Below are 11,438 nucleotides of genomic sequence, written 5' to 3'. Positions count from 1 at the left end.
GAGCAGGCTGTCCTGTCAAAACCAGAGTAAATTGAGATGGGCAGACAAAGCGGCCCGCCTCCAGGGTGAAACGGCTTTTTCAGAGTGGGGTTAGAGTGCAACTTTACTGTATTGTATGCAGTAATGAATAAATGGATATCTGCAGTTTAACCTGTAGACCACCACTGCCACAGGTCACAGTGGAGATCAAGAGCAAGTCGAGCCAGAGGGGGAAACAATGAGGGTCAGATATATGAAGAGACAGGTAGGTGAAAAGGAAGCAAAGACAAATAAAAACATTACAGAGGGAAGAATGAAGAGATGACAAAATGATGTAGAGACAGAAGACAAGAAGTTGTTGAGAGGCCGGTTAAGAGAGGGGAATCACAACAGGAGCAGAGCAAGGAAAACGTGTGAAAAGAGTTGAAAGATGAATTGTGGATGAAGCAGTAAGGCAATGTGAATGAAAGGGAGAGGAAAGGAGAATTAGAAGTCTAAAAGGAGGGAGAACGGGGAGGGGAGAATTGAAAAGGCAGGGAAGGACAACAAAAGAGAGAACGTGGAAAGGAGTGAACAAAACAACAGGATATAGACATTTCTGCACTTCAACCCTGCAGCCAGCCTGCATGCATGCAGTCTTACAAAAAAGGAGAATGCAGCAGAGGTAGGGAGGGAGGAATGGAGAAGAAACAAGTGAGGCAGGAGGTGATGGAGAGAAAGGAGCCAATTGTTTCTCCCCTAGGGGAAAAAAAGAGTTCCCTGGCCTGTGAGCAATAAGTCTAAGCCTCCCTGCAAGTGAGAAATGAAAAGCGGGAGGGATGGATGGATGATGATGAAGAATAAGTGGAGAGGGTGAGGAGGGGAGGGAGAGCTTTACAGAGCAAAATAGCTGTAACAGCAGGTAACTGGTGGCTTTTGCACCAGTTAATTTGCTAAGGGGGCGACAGATGGGACGAGCGACGGGGTGAAAGAGAATACAGTAAGATTTTTTTTAAAAAGTTCGTATGTAATTCAAAGCTCTCACTTGAATTCTCTGTTTCTTACAAAATGTGTTTTACATATGAATGAGGAATACGGCAGGAGAACAGCATAGGAGTTCCATGTATTTTTCCATAGTTCCATCTTATTTTATGATTTTTAGCTCCCCAACTCGGTCAGGTTTAAGAAAAGAGTTGGCTCACTGTGAAAGAGATACTTGCTTATCATCGCGGTGATGAGTCCCCCTCCCATCTATACTATCTAATTTGATTGGTTTTCTGTGGAGCACTGACTGCAGGAAAGCAGTCAGTGCTATGGAAAACATATGTTGGCAAACAAAAGCCTTTATTAAAAGTCAGTCCAGAGAAAGATCTGCTTCTCTCCCATTATCACTGACAATGCAGCTCCTTTAATCTATGGCTATTTATAATTATGTGTACTGCTGAATTGTGAAATAGTGGAAGTAAATCAGAGGAAGGGAAGGAATGCAAGAGAGAAGACAGTAGAGAAGAGTAAGGATGGACGCAAAGAGCGAGAAGAAGGTTAAGAAGAGGGCTGGTAAGGTGAACAGATAAGTCTTTTCCAAAGAAACCAAGATGTTTTTCCAGAAATACTATAAAGTCTATAGTTTTGAAATCATATGACCACATAAAGGAGTTAACTGCATTCTCATTGAAACATGTCATTTTGACATAATAAAACACATCTGAAAAGAATTGAAGCTGGAAGCACAAATGTTATGCCACCAGCTGTTTTCCTTCTGGTTATTTACTGCTGTTTTAATCAAATTCAGAAATTGTTTTGCAATAAATTTGACTCATGTATTGATGAAGTGATCATAATACGTGTCAGAACGCAAAGCACTAATAGTCTGTGTCACATTATTTTTCTAGGATTAAAAGGATAAATATTAACTAGTGACAGCTAAGTCACTAGTAAGGAAACGGTTTTCAGGGTGTAAATGTGATAGTTAGAGTGAACCCATCCAGGGACCGAATGCATCTGTACAATATATAGTAGCATAGTATAGTGAGCATGTCAAATCGTGGACCTCCAATCTAAGTTACCACCTTGGCATTTAAAGAATACTTTTTAAAGCACAGTTGTGTTTTGATTCAGTTCTGACTGAAAAATTTTGGCTTGCCAGTTTTTGCCCCATTTCCAAGAATGAAAAGAAGCACGGAAGCAGAAAGTCTTAGATGTGTGAACGGGGCAGGTGATGCAGGGAGGCGTTGCTTAATGTAAATGCTGCAGACTTTAACAAACAAATTCTACAAGAGTCATGCAAAACTGTGACTTTAACTATGAATACAGCTGTGACAGCGCTTTGGTCTGAAGCATGACAGCGTTTTGCTTTTTCTGGGAAGGACAACGAGGTGTGCAGCGCTTCATTTCCCTTGATAACTATAAAAATAAACATTCATAAAGACAGACCACCTATAGTGAAAAAGCAGTAAGTTGAAATGATGGTTTTCTGCTATAATTATGATATAAATGGCCCATAAATGTAAAAAAATTACAACTAAAAGTTGAGTTGAAAAACTTTTAAAGTACATAGGAAAAAAGGGCACAAGCCTGAGTCATATGAAGGCTACAAAAGAATTTAATAAGCATCTCAGAAGTTCATTCTTATTTGAAGTGTTTTAAGTCTTTGGGCAATGCTAGTCATAGAAGCAAAGTGAAGCTTCACACACACACACACACACACACACACTCAACAGAAACAAAGTAAGCCCTAGCTTTAAGCCAAAAGTGAGCACCGGTCTTTATGGGATTTAAGCTGAAACATATTGAGAAAGAAAAGCGAAACAGTCTGAAGCAGAGTCCTCGGGTCCCTTTAAAAGAGTGTAAGTGAATGAAGGAGCTGGAGATGCTGTGGCAGTCCGCTGGTCCTGAGCCACTTGGCCCAGCATCACAAATGGAAAACCCCATGGCTAGCATTTATTCAGTTTGACTATTCTTATTATTCAGAGTGTGAAGGGAAAAATAAATATTGAAACTGGAGTCACTAAAACTTGCTAATTGGGTGTTTGCTGTCCTCACTAATTATGCTCATGCTCATACCGGTCTCATTTGTGAGGATGGATAACTTTTCAGTCTTTCACCAGTTTTGCCTGTATCGCCGGGATGGGAAGAGGTGATTGGAGTGATACTACTGAAGAAAGAAATCTGCTTAATTACTGTGGGAAAATTGCTTTGCGGTCATGCAGCTTAAATCGCTCATCTCATGGAAGAAACTCTGAAATAAGAGATAATGAAGGAGTCACTAAGGCGAGGGCAGCCTGCTGGTCCCTGGTAGCTATCCATTTGGCTGTGTTAAGCCCTGAAGCAGCAGTAAGGCGAGACCTTACAGAGCAGCCTCTGGTCTCCTGACTGGATCTGCTCCAAACTGTTCCCAGAGGAAAGACAACTCAGTTGACTCTCTCAAATGAAACAACAGAGCAGATTTCAAGTAAACACTCTGAGAGAAATCCCACATGTCATCGGCATGACTTTTAGAAAGATATTTTAGTTTGAAGTGGTGCAGGATTAGCAGTGCTGCACGTGGTGGTCATGTCACAGGCACAGCAGGCTCAGGGAACCAGGAACTTAACGGCACAGCAGGAGTCATGATTTCATTATTACTTCATCTACAAGTTAAGTCCGTTTGTGGTTGGAAGTGTCTTTCACTAAACTGAACTAATTTTATTGACTTTACGGACTTAAATGGTGATCTTACTGGAACAGAGTCCAAATTAACTTACCTGCCTATCCGTTTCCAGGGGAACCAAATTCCACAGGAGTTCAGAACATTCCAGGTCGGGATCAGCATCCACCTGAGCCCAACATGCCTCTGGCAGCGCAGACAGTATCCATTGTTACCACACTGTTCTGTTTCATTTTACTTTCTCATAGTCTTTCCTCTACTTATATGCAGAAATCACTGAACACAAACCTTTTCAGTTTTTGTTGCGTGCTTTCAAAAACCCATTCCCAAGATTTTTCATATCTGATTTAAGCAAGAAAGATAATACAAGTTATGGACTAATGAAAAAACAGTTACTGACCAGTCCAGAAAGTGAGAGCTGAGATCAGCTAAACAGGTGGAAATACCTGAAAACTTCTTTTAAGAAATCTGATTAAAAAATTGAAAAAAATCCTTTATTTCCAGTTATGGGAATGGTGCATGAACAGAAAGAGAATAACAGCAGAGTTCCACTATGGTGCAAAATATGTCCAGTGAGTCTTCAAAAAGTCCAAAAAGTAAGTAAGTGAAGTTAAAAAGCAGCAAAGCGAGATCTGAGTATTCCCCCTGCCTGCAGTCAGCTCCACTGATGAACGGCTGCACTTCAGCTCTACTTACAAAAACACACAAGCCTGTACACACACATAAAACTCTTCTTAACACATGCATGCAAGGAGTTCACACATACACGGAGTTTTCGCAGCAGCTGAGCAGAGTAGACTTGCTCAGAGGCAGAGCGGGCTGGGATAATGGACTTAATTCAAGGGAGGGAGAGAGAGATAGAGGGAAAACGTGAGAGAGAGAGAGAGGGAGGGGTTGAAGAAAAGGTGGGAGGTTAAAGGAGGGGCGTCAAAGGGGGCAGAGACACACACTGAGCTGTCCGTAGTGTGTGTGGATATGCTACTGTGTATCTATGATGGGACCTGGCTGAAACGTTTTCTTTTTCAGAGTCCTTCATTACCATTACCAACGTTTTTTCCACTGTTTCAGGTTAAACTGCTTCCACTTATTCTACAGCTGTTCTAATGCAGCTGTTCTCAGTCTTTTTCTGACACGCAATGCTTCAGAAGCCAAAAGCCTCGCCACCCACCTGATAATTTACCAAAGTACCAAATAAAGGAATAGAACTGATGTTAAAATTTTGCTTAAATATAGTTGGCTAAACCAGTTTTCATACAAAAATACATACTTGTTCAATTGAATTTTACCATTTTTTTTGCCTAGCCATCAACACCCAACCTGAATGGCTCTCTGCAACACCAGTGTGGCCCAGTCCACGGTTTGAGAGCTACAGGTCTAATGGTATGAGCCTTAAGAATTCATGCTACCAGCTGTTATCTCAATAAACCAGTCAGATTTTCTTCTTTTCACATTGCTTTTGCGTTGCATTTTGTGACATTCTATTAAAAACTGTTTGGTTTGGTTTGGTTTGGTGCGTTCCTGGTGTTGTTACATGCACATAAACATGCGAGCTCAGGTGAGCCTTGAAACAGGGTTATATGTGCTGTGAGACGTGACTTGACACTTACAGTGAATGACTCATGGCTTGGTTTACTGATGCATTTAGATAAGAGATCAGTTAAAGTCACTATAAACACACAGAGAAACAGAGATTTCCAGATACATAAGAGTAACTCAGGCTGATGCGGAGAACACGTACGCTGAAGCTGGTAAGAGGGTAATTGGCACACATTTATAGAACATGAGGGTTTACATCATTCAGACACATATCAGAGTTGAAGCTTTGGTGAACCATTCATGATGCCCAGGCTTTTGAATACACAAATTCATAAATATGCTTCTTTTTTTCAAACAGCTTACATGTGTTTTAGGTTTACAGATGGACCAAAAATGTATATTTTGCAAAATCTTTAGTGACAGTCTTTGATGTGATGGTGGGCTCAGAAGCCTTGTCTTCTCTCTCTCTCTCTCTCTCTCTCTCTCTCTCTCTCTCTGGGGTCAGTCTCTATATGGTAAGCTACAATGTATTCCTTTGATACATTTTCACGGGGAAAAAAGTATAAAAGCATCCATTCAACTGCAACAACTCCTCCAGGACGATGTTTTCGTCCGTCCATTCAAACAGAACGGTCAGTACATCCCAAATACTCCAAGGCAGGACCAGAGCGTTGTTGGAGTTTGGTCATTTCCAAAGGCTTTTTAATGTATTAAGCTAATCACAGAGCTTTCACAGCCTCCTTTCAAAAACCTGAAAGCTCACAGAGTTTCACTTTTGACAATTTGGATGTTTGATACCGATAAAAGATGTGAGTACGTAGTTAAATGTAGTTCCTGACATACAGGATTTTCAACAAGGACATACAAGACTTCAAGTTACTACTGGCTAGCTGGAAATACAGTGCACACTGACTGATTACAGTATATGACTTCTATCTGCATCAAATGTTTCCTTCAAGAAGCCACTGAAAATTCAAGTTTGGAATTCAATTCTAATTTAATTTACTGCTGTTAAAGTCAATCTCAGTAAGAGTAGCTACACTTTAGAGCTGAGCTAATGGAAATTCTAATAAACAAATAAATAAATGAAAAGTTTTAACGAGAGAAGTTTTTACCAAGGCAGTACAAACTGATGCCTTGCTAACTAGGTGGGCAGGACAGTCGCAGAGGGTGCCATTTCTTTATTTAGTTATTTAGCTAGTTATTTTTTCAACTTCTAATGTAGGAGGTTTTTTGGCCCATCAGTAAGATATTTCACTCATAAGATGTAAAGCACTCTGTAGGGCCTGTCTACTGAAAGTGTAGCACTCACAGTCACATTGTGTTGTGCATCTTCTTCTCTGTTGTCCCACTCCTTTAGTCTTCATTCCAGTCGCAGGTGGCATACTGTGCCTGGCAACCCTGACCCACACACACTCATACACTCTCTCACACACCTAGAAAACCCCTTTCACCAGGTCATGGGTCTCACATTAGGGGTTCACTGAAGTTTGTGTGTGTGTCTTGTCTCCCTGATTGCTCGCAGTTTTACAAACAATGCACACTTATCTTCAGCGCTTTAAAGACTTTCATGCACACTGCCATGAGTACAATTAAAGCTATATGTATGTTTTCAGCCCACCGCCCGCCCCCTGCTGACCCGTCTGTCATAAACTAGTCTGATGTCTCTACAGGCTGTGCAGTGAGCTCTGTGTCCCAACAAAGGCTTTTGTCCCAGCTGAAGCTTGTGAGCTATTGAAGATGAGGGCTCAGTTTCCTAATAGCGTCTTAGTGAATCTTTGTTTTATTACAAGTCACTGAACTGAAATGATTTTTAGATTGCCCGGGATCACCATTAGACAAGTGTCTCCCACGCAGGGGTCTTCATTGTGCTCTGCAGTGCTGTGAACAAGTATTTGGCCCATTTGGAGATCTACGTTGTTTTTTTTTTTGCATATTTGTCACACTTAAACGTTCCAGATCAAAGAAGCTTTACTATTAGGCAAAGAAAACCAGATGAAATACAAAATGCAGCTTTTAAATTGTGAACAGTGGCACCAAGAGCAACATCTAAAGCACTGCAGGCCTCACTTGCCTCAGTTAGTGTAGTCTACATGATTCAGTGATAAGAAAAAGACTGGGCTCAAAGGAGAAAAACCACTGCTGACCAAAAACAACACAAAGGTTAATGTCACATTTGCCAAAAAGAAACCTTCTTGATAATCCCCAAGACTTTTAGGAAAATATTCTGTGGGCTGACAAGACAGAAGTTGAACTTTTTAGAAGGTTTGACTCCAGTTACATCTGGTGTAAAACACAGCATTTCATATAAACAACATCATAGCAGGGTGGTGGTAGTGTGATGGTCTGGGCTGCTTTGCTTCTTCAGGACCTCCTATAACTCGCTCTAACTGATCCAAACATGAACTCATTACCAGTTATCTCAAATGCTCGACTGCAGTTCTGGCTTTGCAGGTTTTACACTTAATGAACGTAATCATCTACAAAGTGTTTTGTATTTACTCAGGTTATCATTGTCTAATACTAACATTTGTTTGATGATCTGAAACAAGTGTGACAAACTATGAAATCATAAATAATTAAAAAATGCTTCTTCATGACACGATGCTTATTACTCGCAGTAAAATATAGATACAGGCAGTAATTTAGATTCAATAGTTTGTTACAAAAACAGGGTTTGCTGAGCTAAAGTGTGTTAACTGGATTGAGTTTCATAAGCTGGGGGTGGGATTTGGTTGTGTTAGTTTCATGTTGTGTAATCAGACTGGAGAGCCTAGGACTTAATTCGGCTATTGTATGTATTTAAGAGCATTTAAGCAGTGCACATTATGTGGGCATGATTTCTAATTTGACTATAATGAAATAATTAATTATACTTTGACAGATGTTCCTTTCATACATAGTTATTCATAGAGCGACAGTTGCAGAAAAAGTCCTGATGACACATTATTTCTAATCCTCGCCCTCATGAAAGATTTCTTAATTTGATGAATCAGAAACATTTATAGTGTTTTTGAAATATAGTCGGTGCATATTTTATGACATAAAAATATTTATCTTTTTCTAAGATTACAGAAATGGATCCACAGACTCCTGGTTTCTTAGGATGATTAATTAACTTTACCATGTCTCTGTGTTATATAAAGCACCGTATTTATGATGGACGGCATGATAAACCATGACCACCAAAAGTTAACACTTTGAATTACATCAGTCCTGAAAAAATAAGAAGAAATTGCTTAAGCCTGCATATATATCACCTTTATATTGTAGAAGATTGTAGTTTTTAGATGTAGTTTCTTTATGGAAACATGTTACTCAGCTGTGAGAACAGCACTAATACTGATGTGGAACAACAGAAGCTGCCTAAAGCTCTGCTGCCTACAACTTCTGGTGCTTGAAAAAAGTACAGCCAGGCTAGAGTCTGGCTTCTTGTCCTTAAGGCCAAACCCCAGAATAAGTCTGCAAGGTAGCCAGATTATTTAATGGCATGAGGCATCCACACTACTAATATTAATGTAGCGATGAAACATTTCTGAGGAAGGATTTCTGAAGGAAACTGTAAAGAAACCAGCCAGAAACAAAGAAAATCTGCCAGTGCTTCTACACTTCATTGAAGTTCATGACGCCATACTGACTTTAAAAGGTGCACCCATTAGCATGAGTGCTGAGGGAAGCAGTGGGTTGCTGTTGGAAGGAAATTACTTGGCCAAATATTGAACCTTGCGGTAATTTCAACAATCTTAACAATAAAATGCATACATGTTCAATGCAGCAGTGAACTTCACTGGTCCTGGGCTTTACAGGGCATCTTATAGCTGTGTCCAGTTTGAGCAGCTTCCTGTTTCTCAAAAGAGAAGGCAAGCACTGGCAAGTAACTCATTTTAGTTCAGTTAACTGGACATGGCTTTTGAAAAATCTTAATGCATCTGGTGAATTGTCACTAAATTGTCACACAGTTGCAATAAGGCCACATGACCGGTTAACAGATGGTCGAGTGTTTATCTGAAATCGAGGCTGGAGAATTGTTTCAGCAGAGGCTCCTTTCCTACTTATAGATGAAGATGGGTGAGGAACCCAGAATAAAACTTCCCGCACTTTTTGGCATTCACTGCGACCAGTGACCATACATCCATTCTCCTAAACAACTCTTTCAATTTATCTGGAAACTGAGACGAATTTGCACAAGTGCATTACACTGCTGCTGCACCCTGATGTGGAATGTTATGAAAATCCTCGAGGACAGATGCACGGTCCAATAGACTCTTCAAGAGTAACAGGAAACAATAGTTTCAATTGGCCTACATCCACAGTGGACCAACCGTACCCTGAAAACTGATCTGGGACTAGAGTGACACCTGCTAGCGGCGTCGCATCATAAACATTTGCTCAACAGATGCATAAATATGAGGGCCGAGATGCCACGGCTGCAAAAGTAGAGCATAAAATAGCACTGATCCCAACCAAGAGCTTTGCTTTTTCTCTTTGTGTTTTGAAGGCTATGTGCGTGTCGCGCACTGACCCAACATAAAACAAATGCCAGGACTAAGTGCACTATTAGCGTCATTACAACTGTCGAGTCCATTCTGCCAGTTGTATCGCCATACCGATCTTATCTATTTGCATGTGTGTGTTTGCGTATGTGTGAATTTATGTTTAAAAGCAGGAGTTGAACCATTTGTCTACTGTTCAGCAACACTTGTAGCCATATACAAGTGTTTCTAAACAGCAGAAAACTCCCATTCTTGCTGGGAATTATGGTTTTTACTACGACTTGAAATAAAACAAAGATGATAAAGAAAAAAAATGAACAATAGAGCCTAGGGGAAAAAGAGATGATAAAAAAATTTGGATCTGTCTTTATGTTCATGTTAGCTAACTATTAGCTGTATTATATGTGCCCCAGTGGGTTATCCATGACACGGTCCCCTGACCTTCTGACACCGTAGGGATTACGGGGGCCCCACTGGGAAAGTGGCAGGAATGAAAGAGAGAGAGAACGAGAGCGAGAACGAGAGAGAGTTACAGTTAGAGGGATGCTAGCTTCCTTTGGGGCACAAACCTGTAATCCTCCCTTTTTTGCTTTGATGTGATCACACCCAACTGAAAGGATGAAGGAGGGCGGGAAGTGGGGTGTGTGGTGTTGGAGGACTGGTGGGTGTGGGGACTGACTGGAGTGCCAGGAGGCTCAGAGGTGGGACACACACACACACACACACTCTCACAGGCATGCAGTCACACACCATCTGGTTCAGAGGGTCATCGGGTGGATAAGACCACCATCAAACATAAGCAAGGCTCTGGTGACACATTTTCACACACACACATTCACATAGCGAGCAGGCTCTGGAGGTCACCGAGTGGATTACAGCACCTTGCATGACCAAGGCTTTGTCTTTTTCACACAAATATAGTTTTACACACACACACACAGCTTGACAGCACATCAACTACTTCTCAGTGGAATGCACATTTCTGCACTAGTTCCCACCACTATTAAATCTCAATGACTAATCGGGAGATAATGAAGGTCTAGTTCAACTAGTTTTGGACAAAAAGATAAAAAAATATATATATTAAAATCATTTCCAGTCAACATTGATTGTGACAGTTGCTATTCTGCACTGAGGACACATGTCGCAGTTGATGTATTATTTTTTTAATGTAATTATAAGTTTTGGGTTGTGCGCTCTGTTATTGGATTGTCACACTGACAGTTGAAATACTGTATTATGATGAATCAGCATACTCACTAAGACATCGGTGCACAAAATCGGACTAAAGGTACTAGTTTTTTTATTAAATACAGACGAATGTTACAGAACAGTGTCATATTTACAGGCACAGGGTGCTTCTGAGCCAGATGTTCTACAAAGGGCCCTGTAATTCTGAGCTCCACTTTAATCAAAGTGGTGCTGTCGGTGCACTGTTACTATTTCGGAGGAAAATTCTACAGATCACAGTGAAGATTGGATAAAAGACAAAAAATGGGGAAATCACCTACTTAAAGACAGCCTTGAAACTTCAGCCCGCACGCAGACAGTCAAACACACATTTTTTAGAAGCCCGCACATGTATCAGTGCCTGCATGCTATAAAATGATGCCACAAGTTATTTTTATTTACACAGAAGCTTTGAAATTCTGCCTTTAATATTTTGAATTTATTTCTCATATCATGCCTGTCGCATGGTCCATTCATATACAGGGAGTGCAGAATTATTAGGCAAGTTGTATTTTTGAGGAATAATTTTATTATTGAACAACAACCATGTTCTCAATGAACCCAAAAAACTCATT

At 40.5% G+C, this 11,438-nt stretch overlaps 1 protein-coding gene across 3 annotated transcripts in view; it reads right to left on the bottom strand.

Moving 5' to 3' along the window:
- sema3b (sema domain, immunoglobulin domain (Ig), short basic domain, secreted, (semaphorin) 3B) overlaps positions 1–11,438 on the bottom strand; it is a 78,618-nt gene that overhangs the window by 24,412 nt on the left and 42,768 nt on the right. The window contains exons 1-2 of one of the 3 annotated variants that reach the window (XM_042221055.1): positions 3,893–11,373; positions 3,702–3,790 (exon numbers count right to left, since the gene is read on the bottom strand). The exons of 1 other annotated variant lie outside the window; for it this stretch is intronic. The gene's annotated coding sequence lies outside the window, so the exon portion shown is untranslated. Of the gene's footprint in view, positions 1–3,701; positions 11,374–11,438 lie in introns of those variants that run through there. One more of the 3 variants, XM_042221054.1, reaches the window with a different exon arrangement.

Source organism: Haplochromis burtoni, unplaced genomic scaffold (assembly GCF_018398535.1).
Source record: "Haplochromis burtoni strain Fernald_Lab_line unplaced genomic scaffold, NCSU_Asbu1 Contig_60, whole genome shotgun sequence".
NCBI classification, from domain to species: Eukaryota; Metazoa; Chordata; class Actinopteri; order Cichliformes; family Cichlidae; genus Haplochromis; species Haplochromis burtoni.
This window is presented reverse-complemented; position numbering and strand designations above follow the sequence as displayed.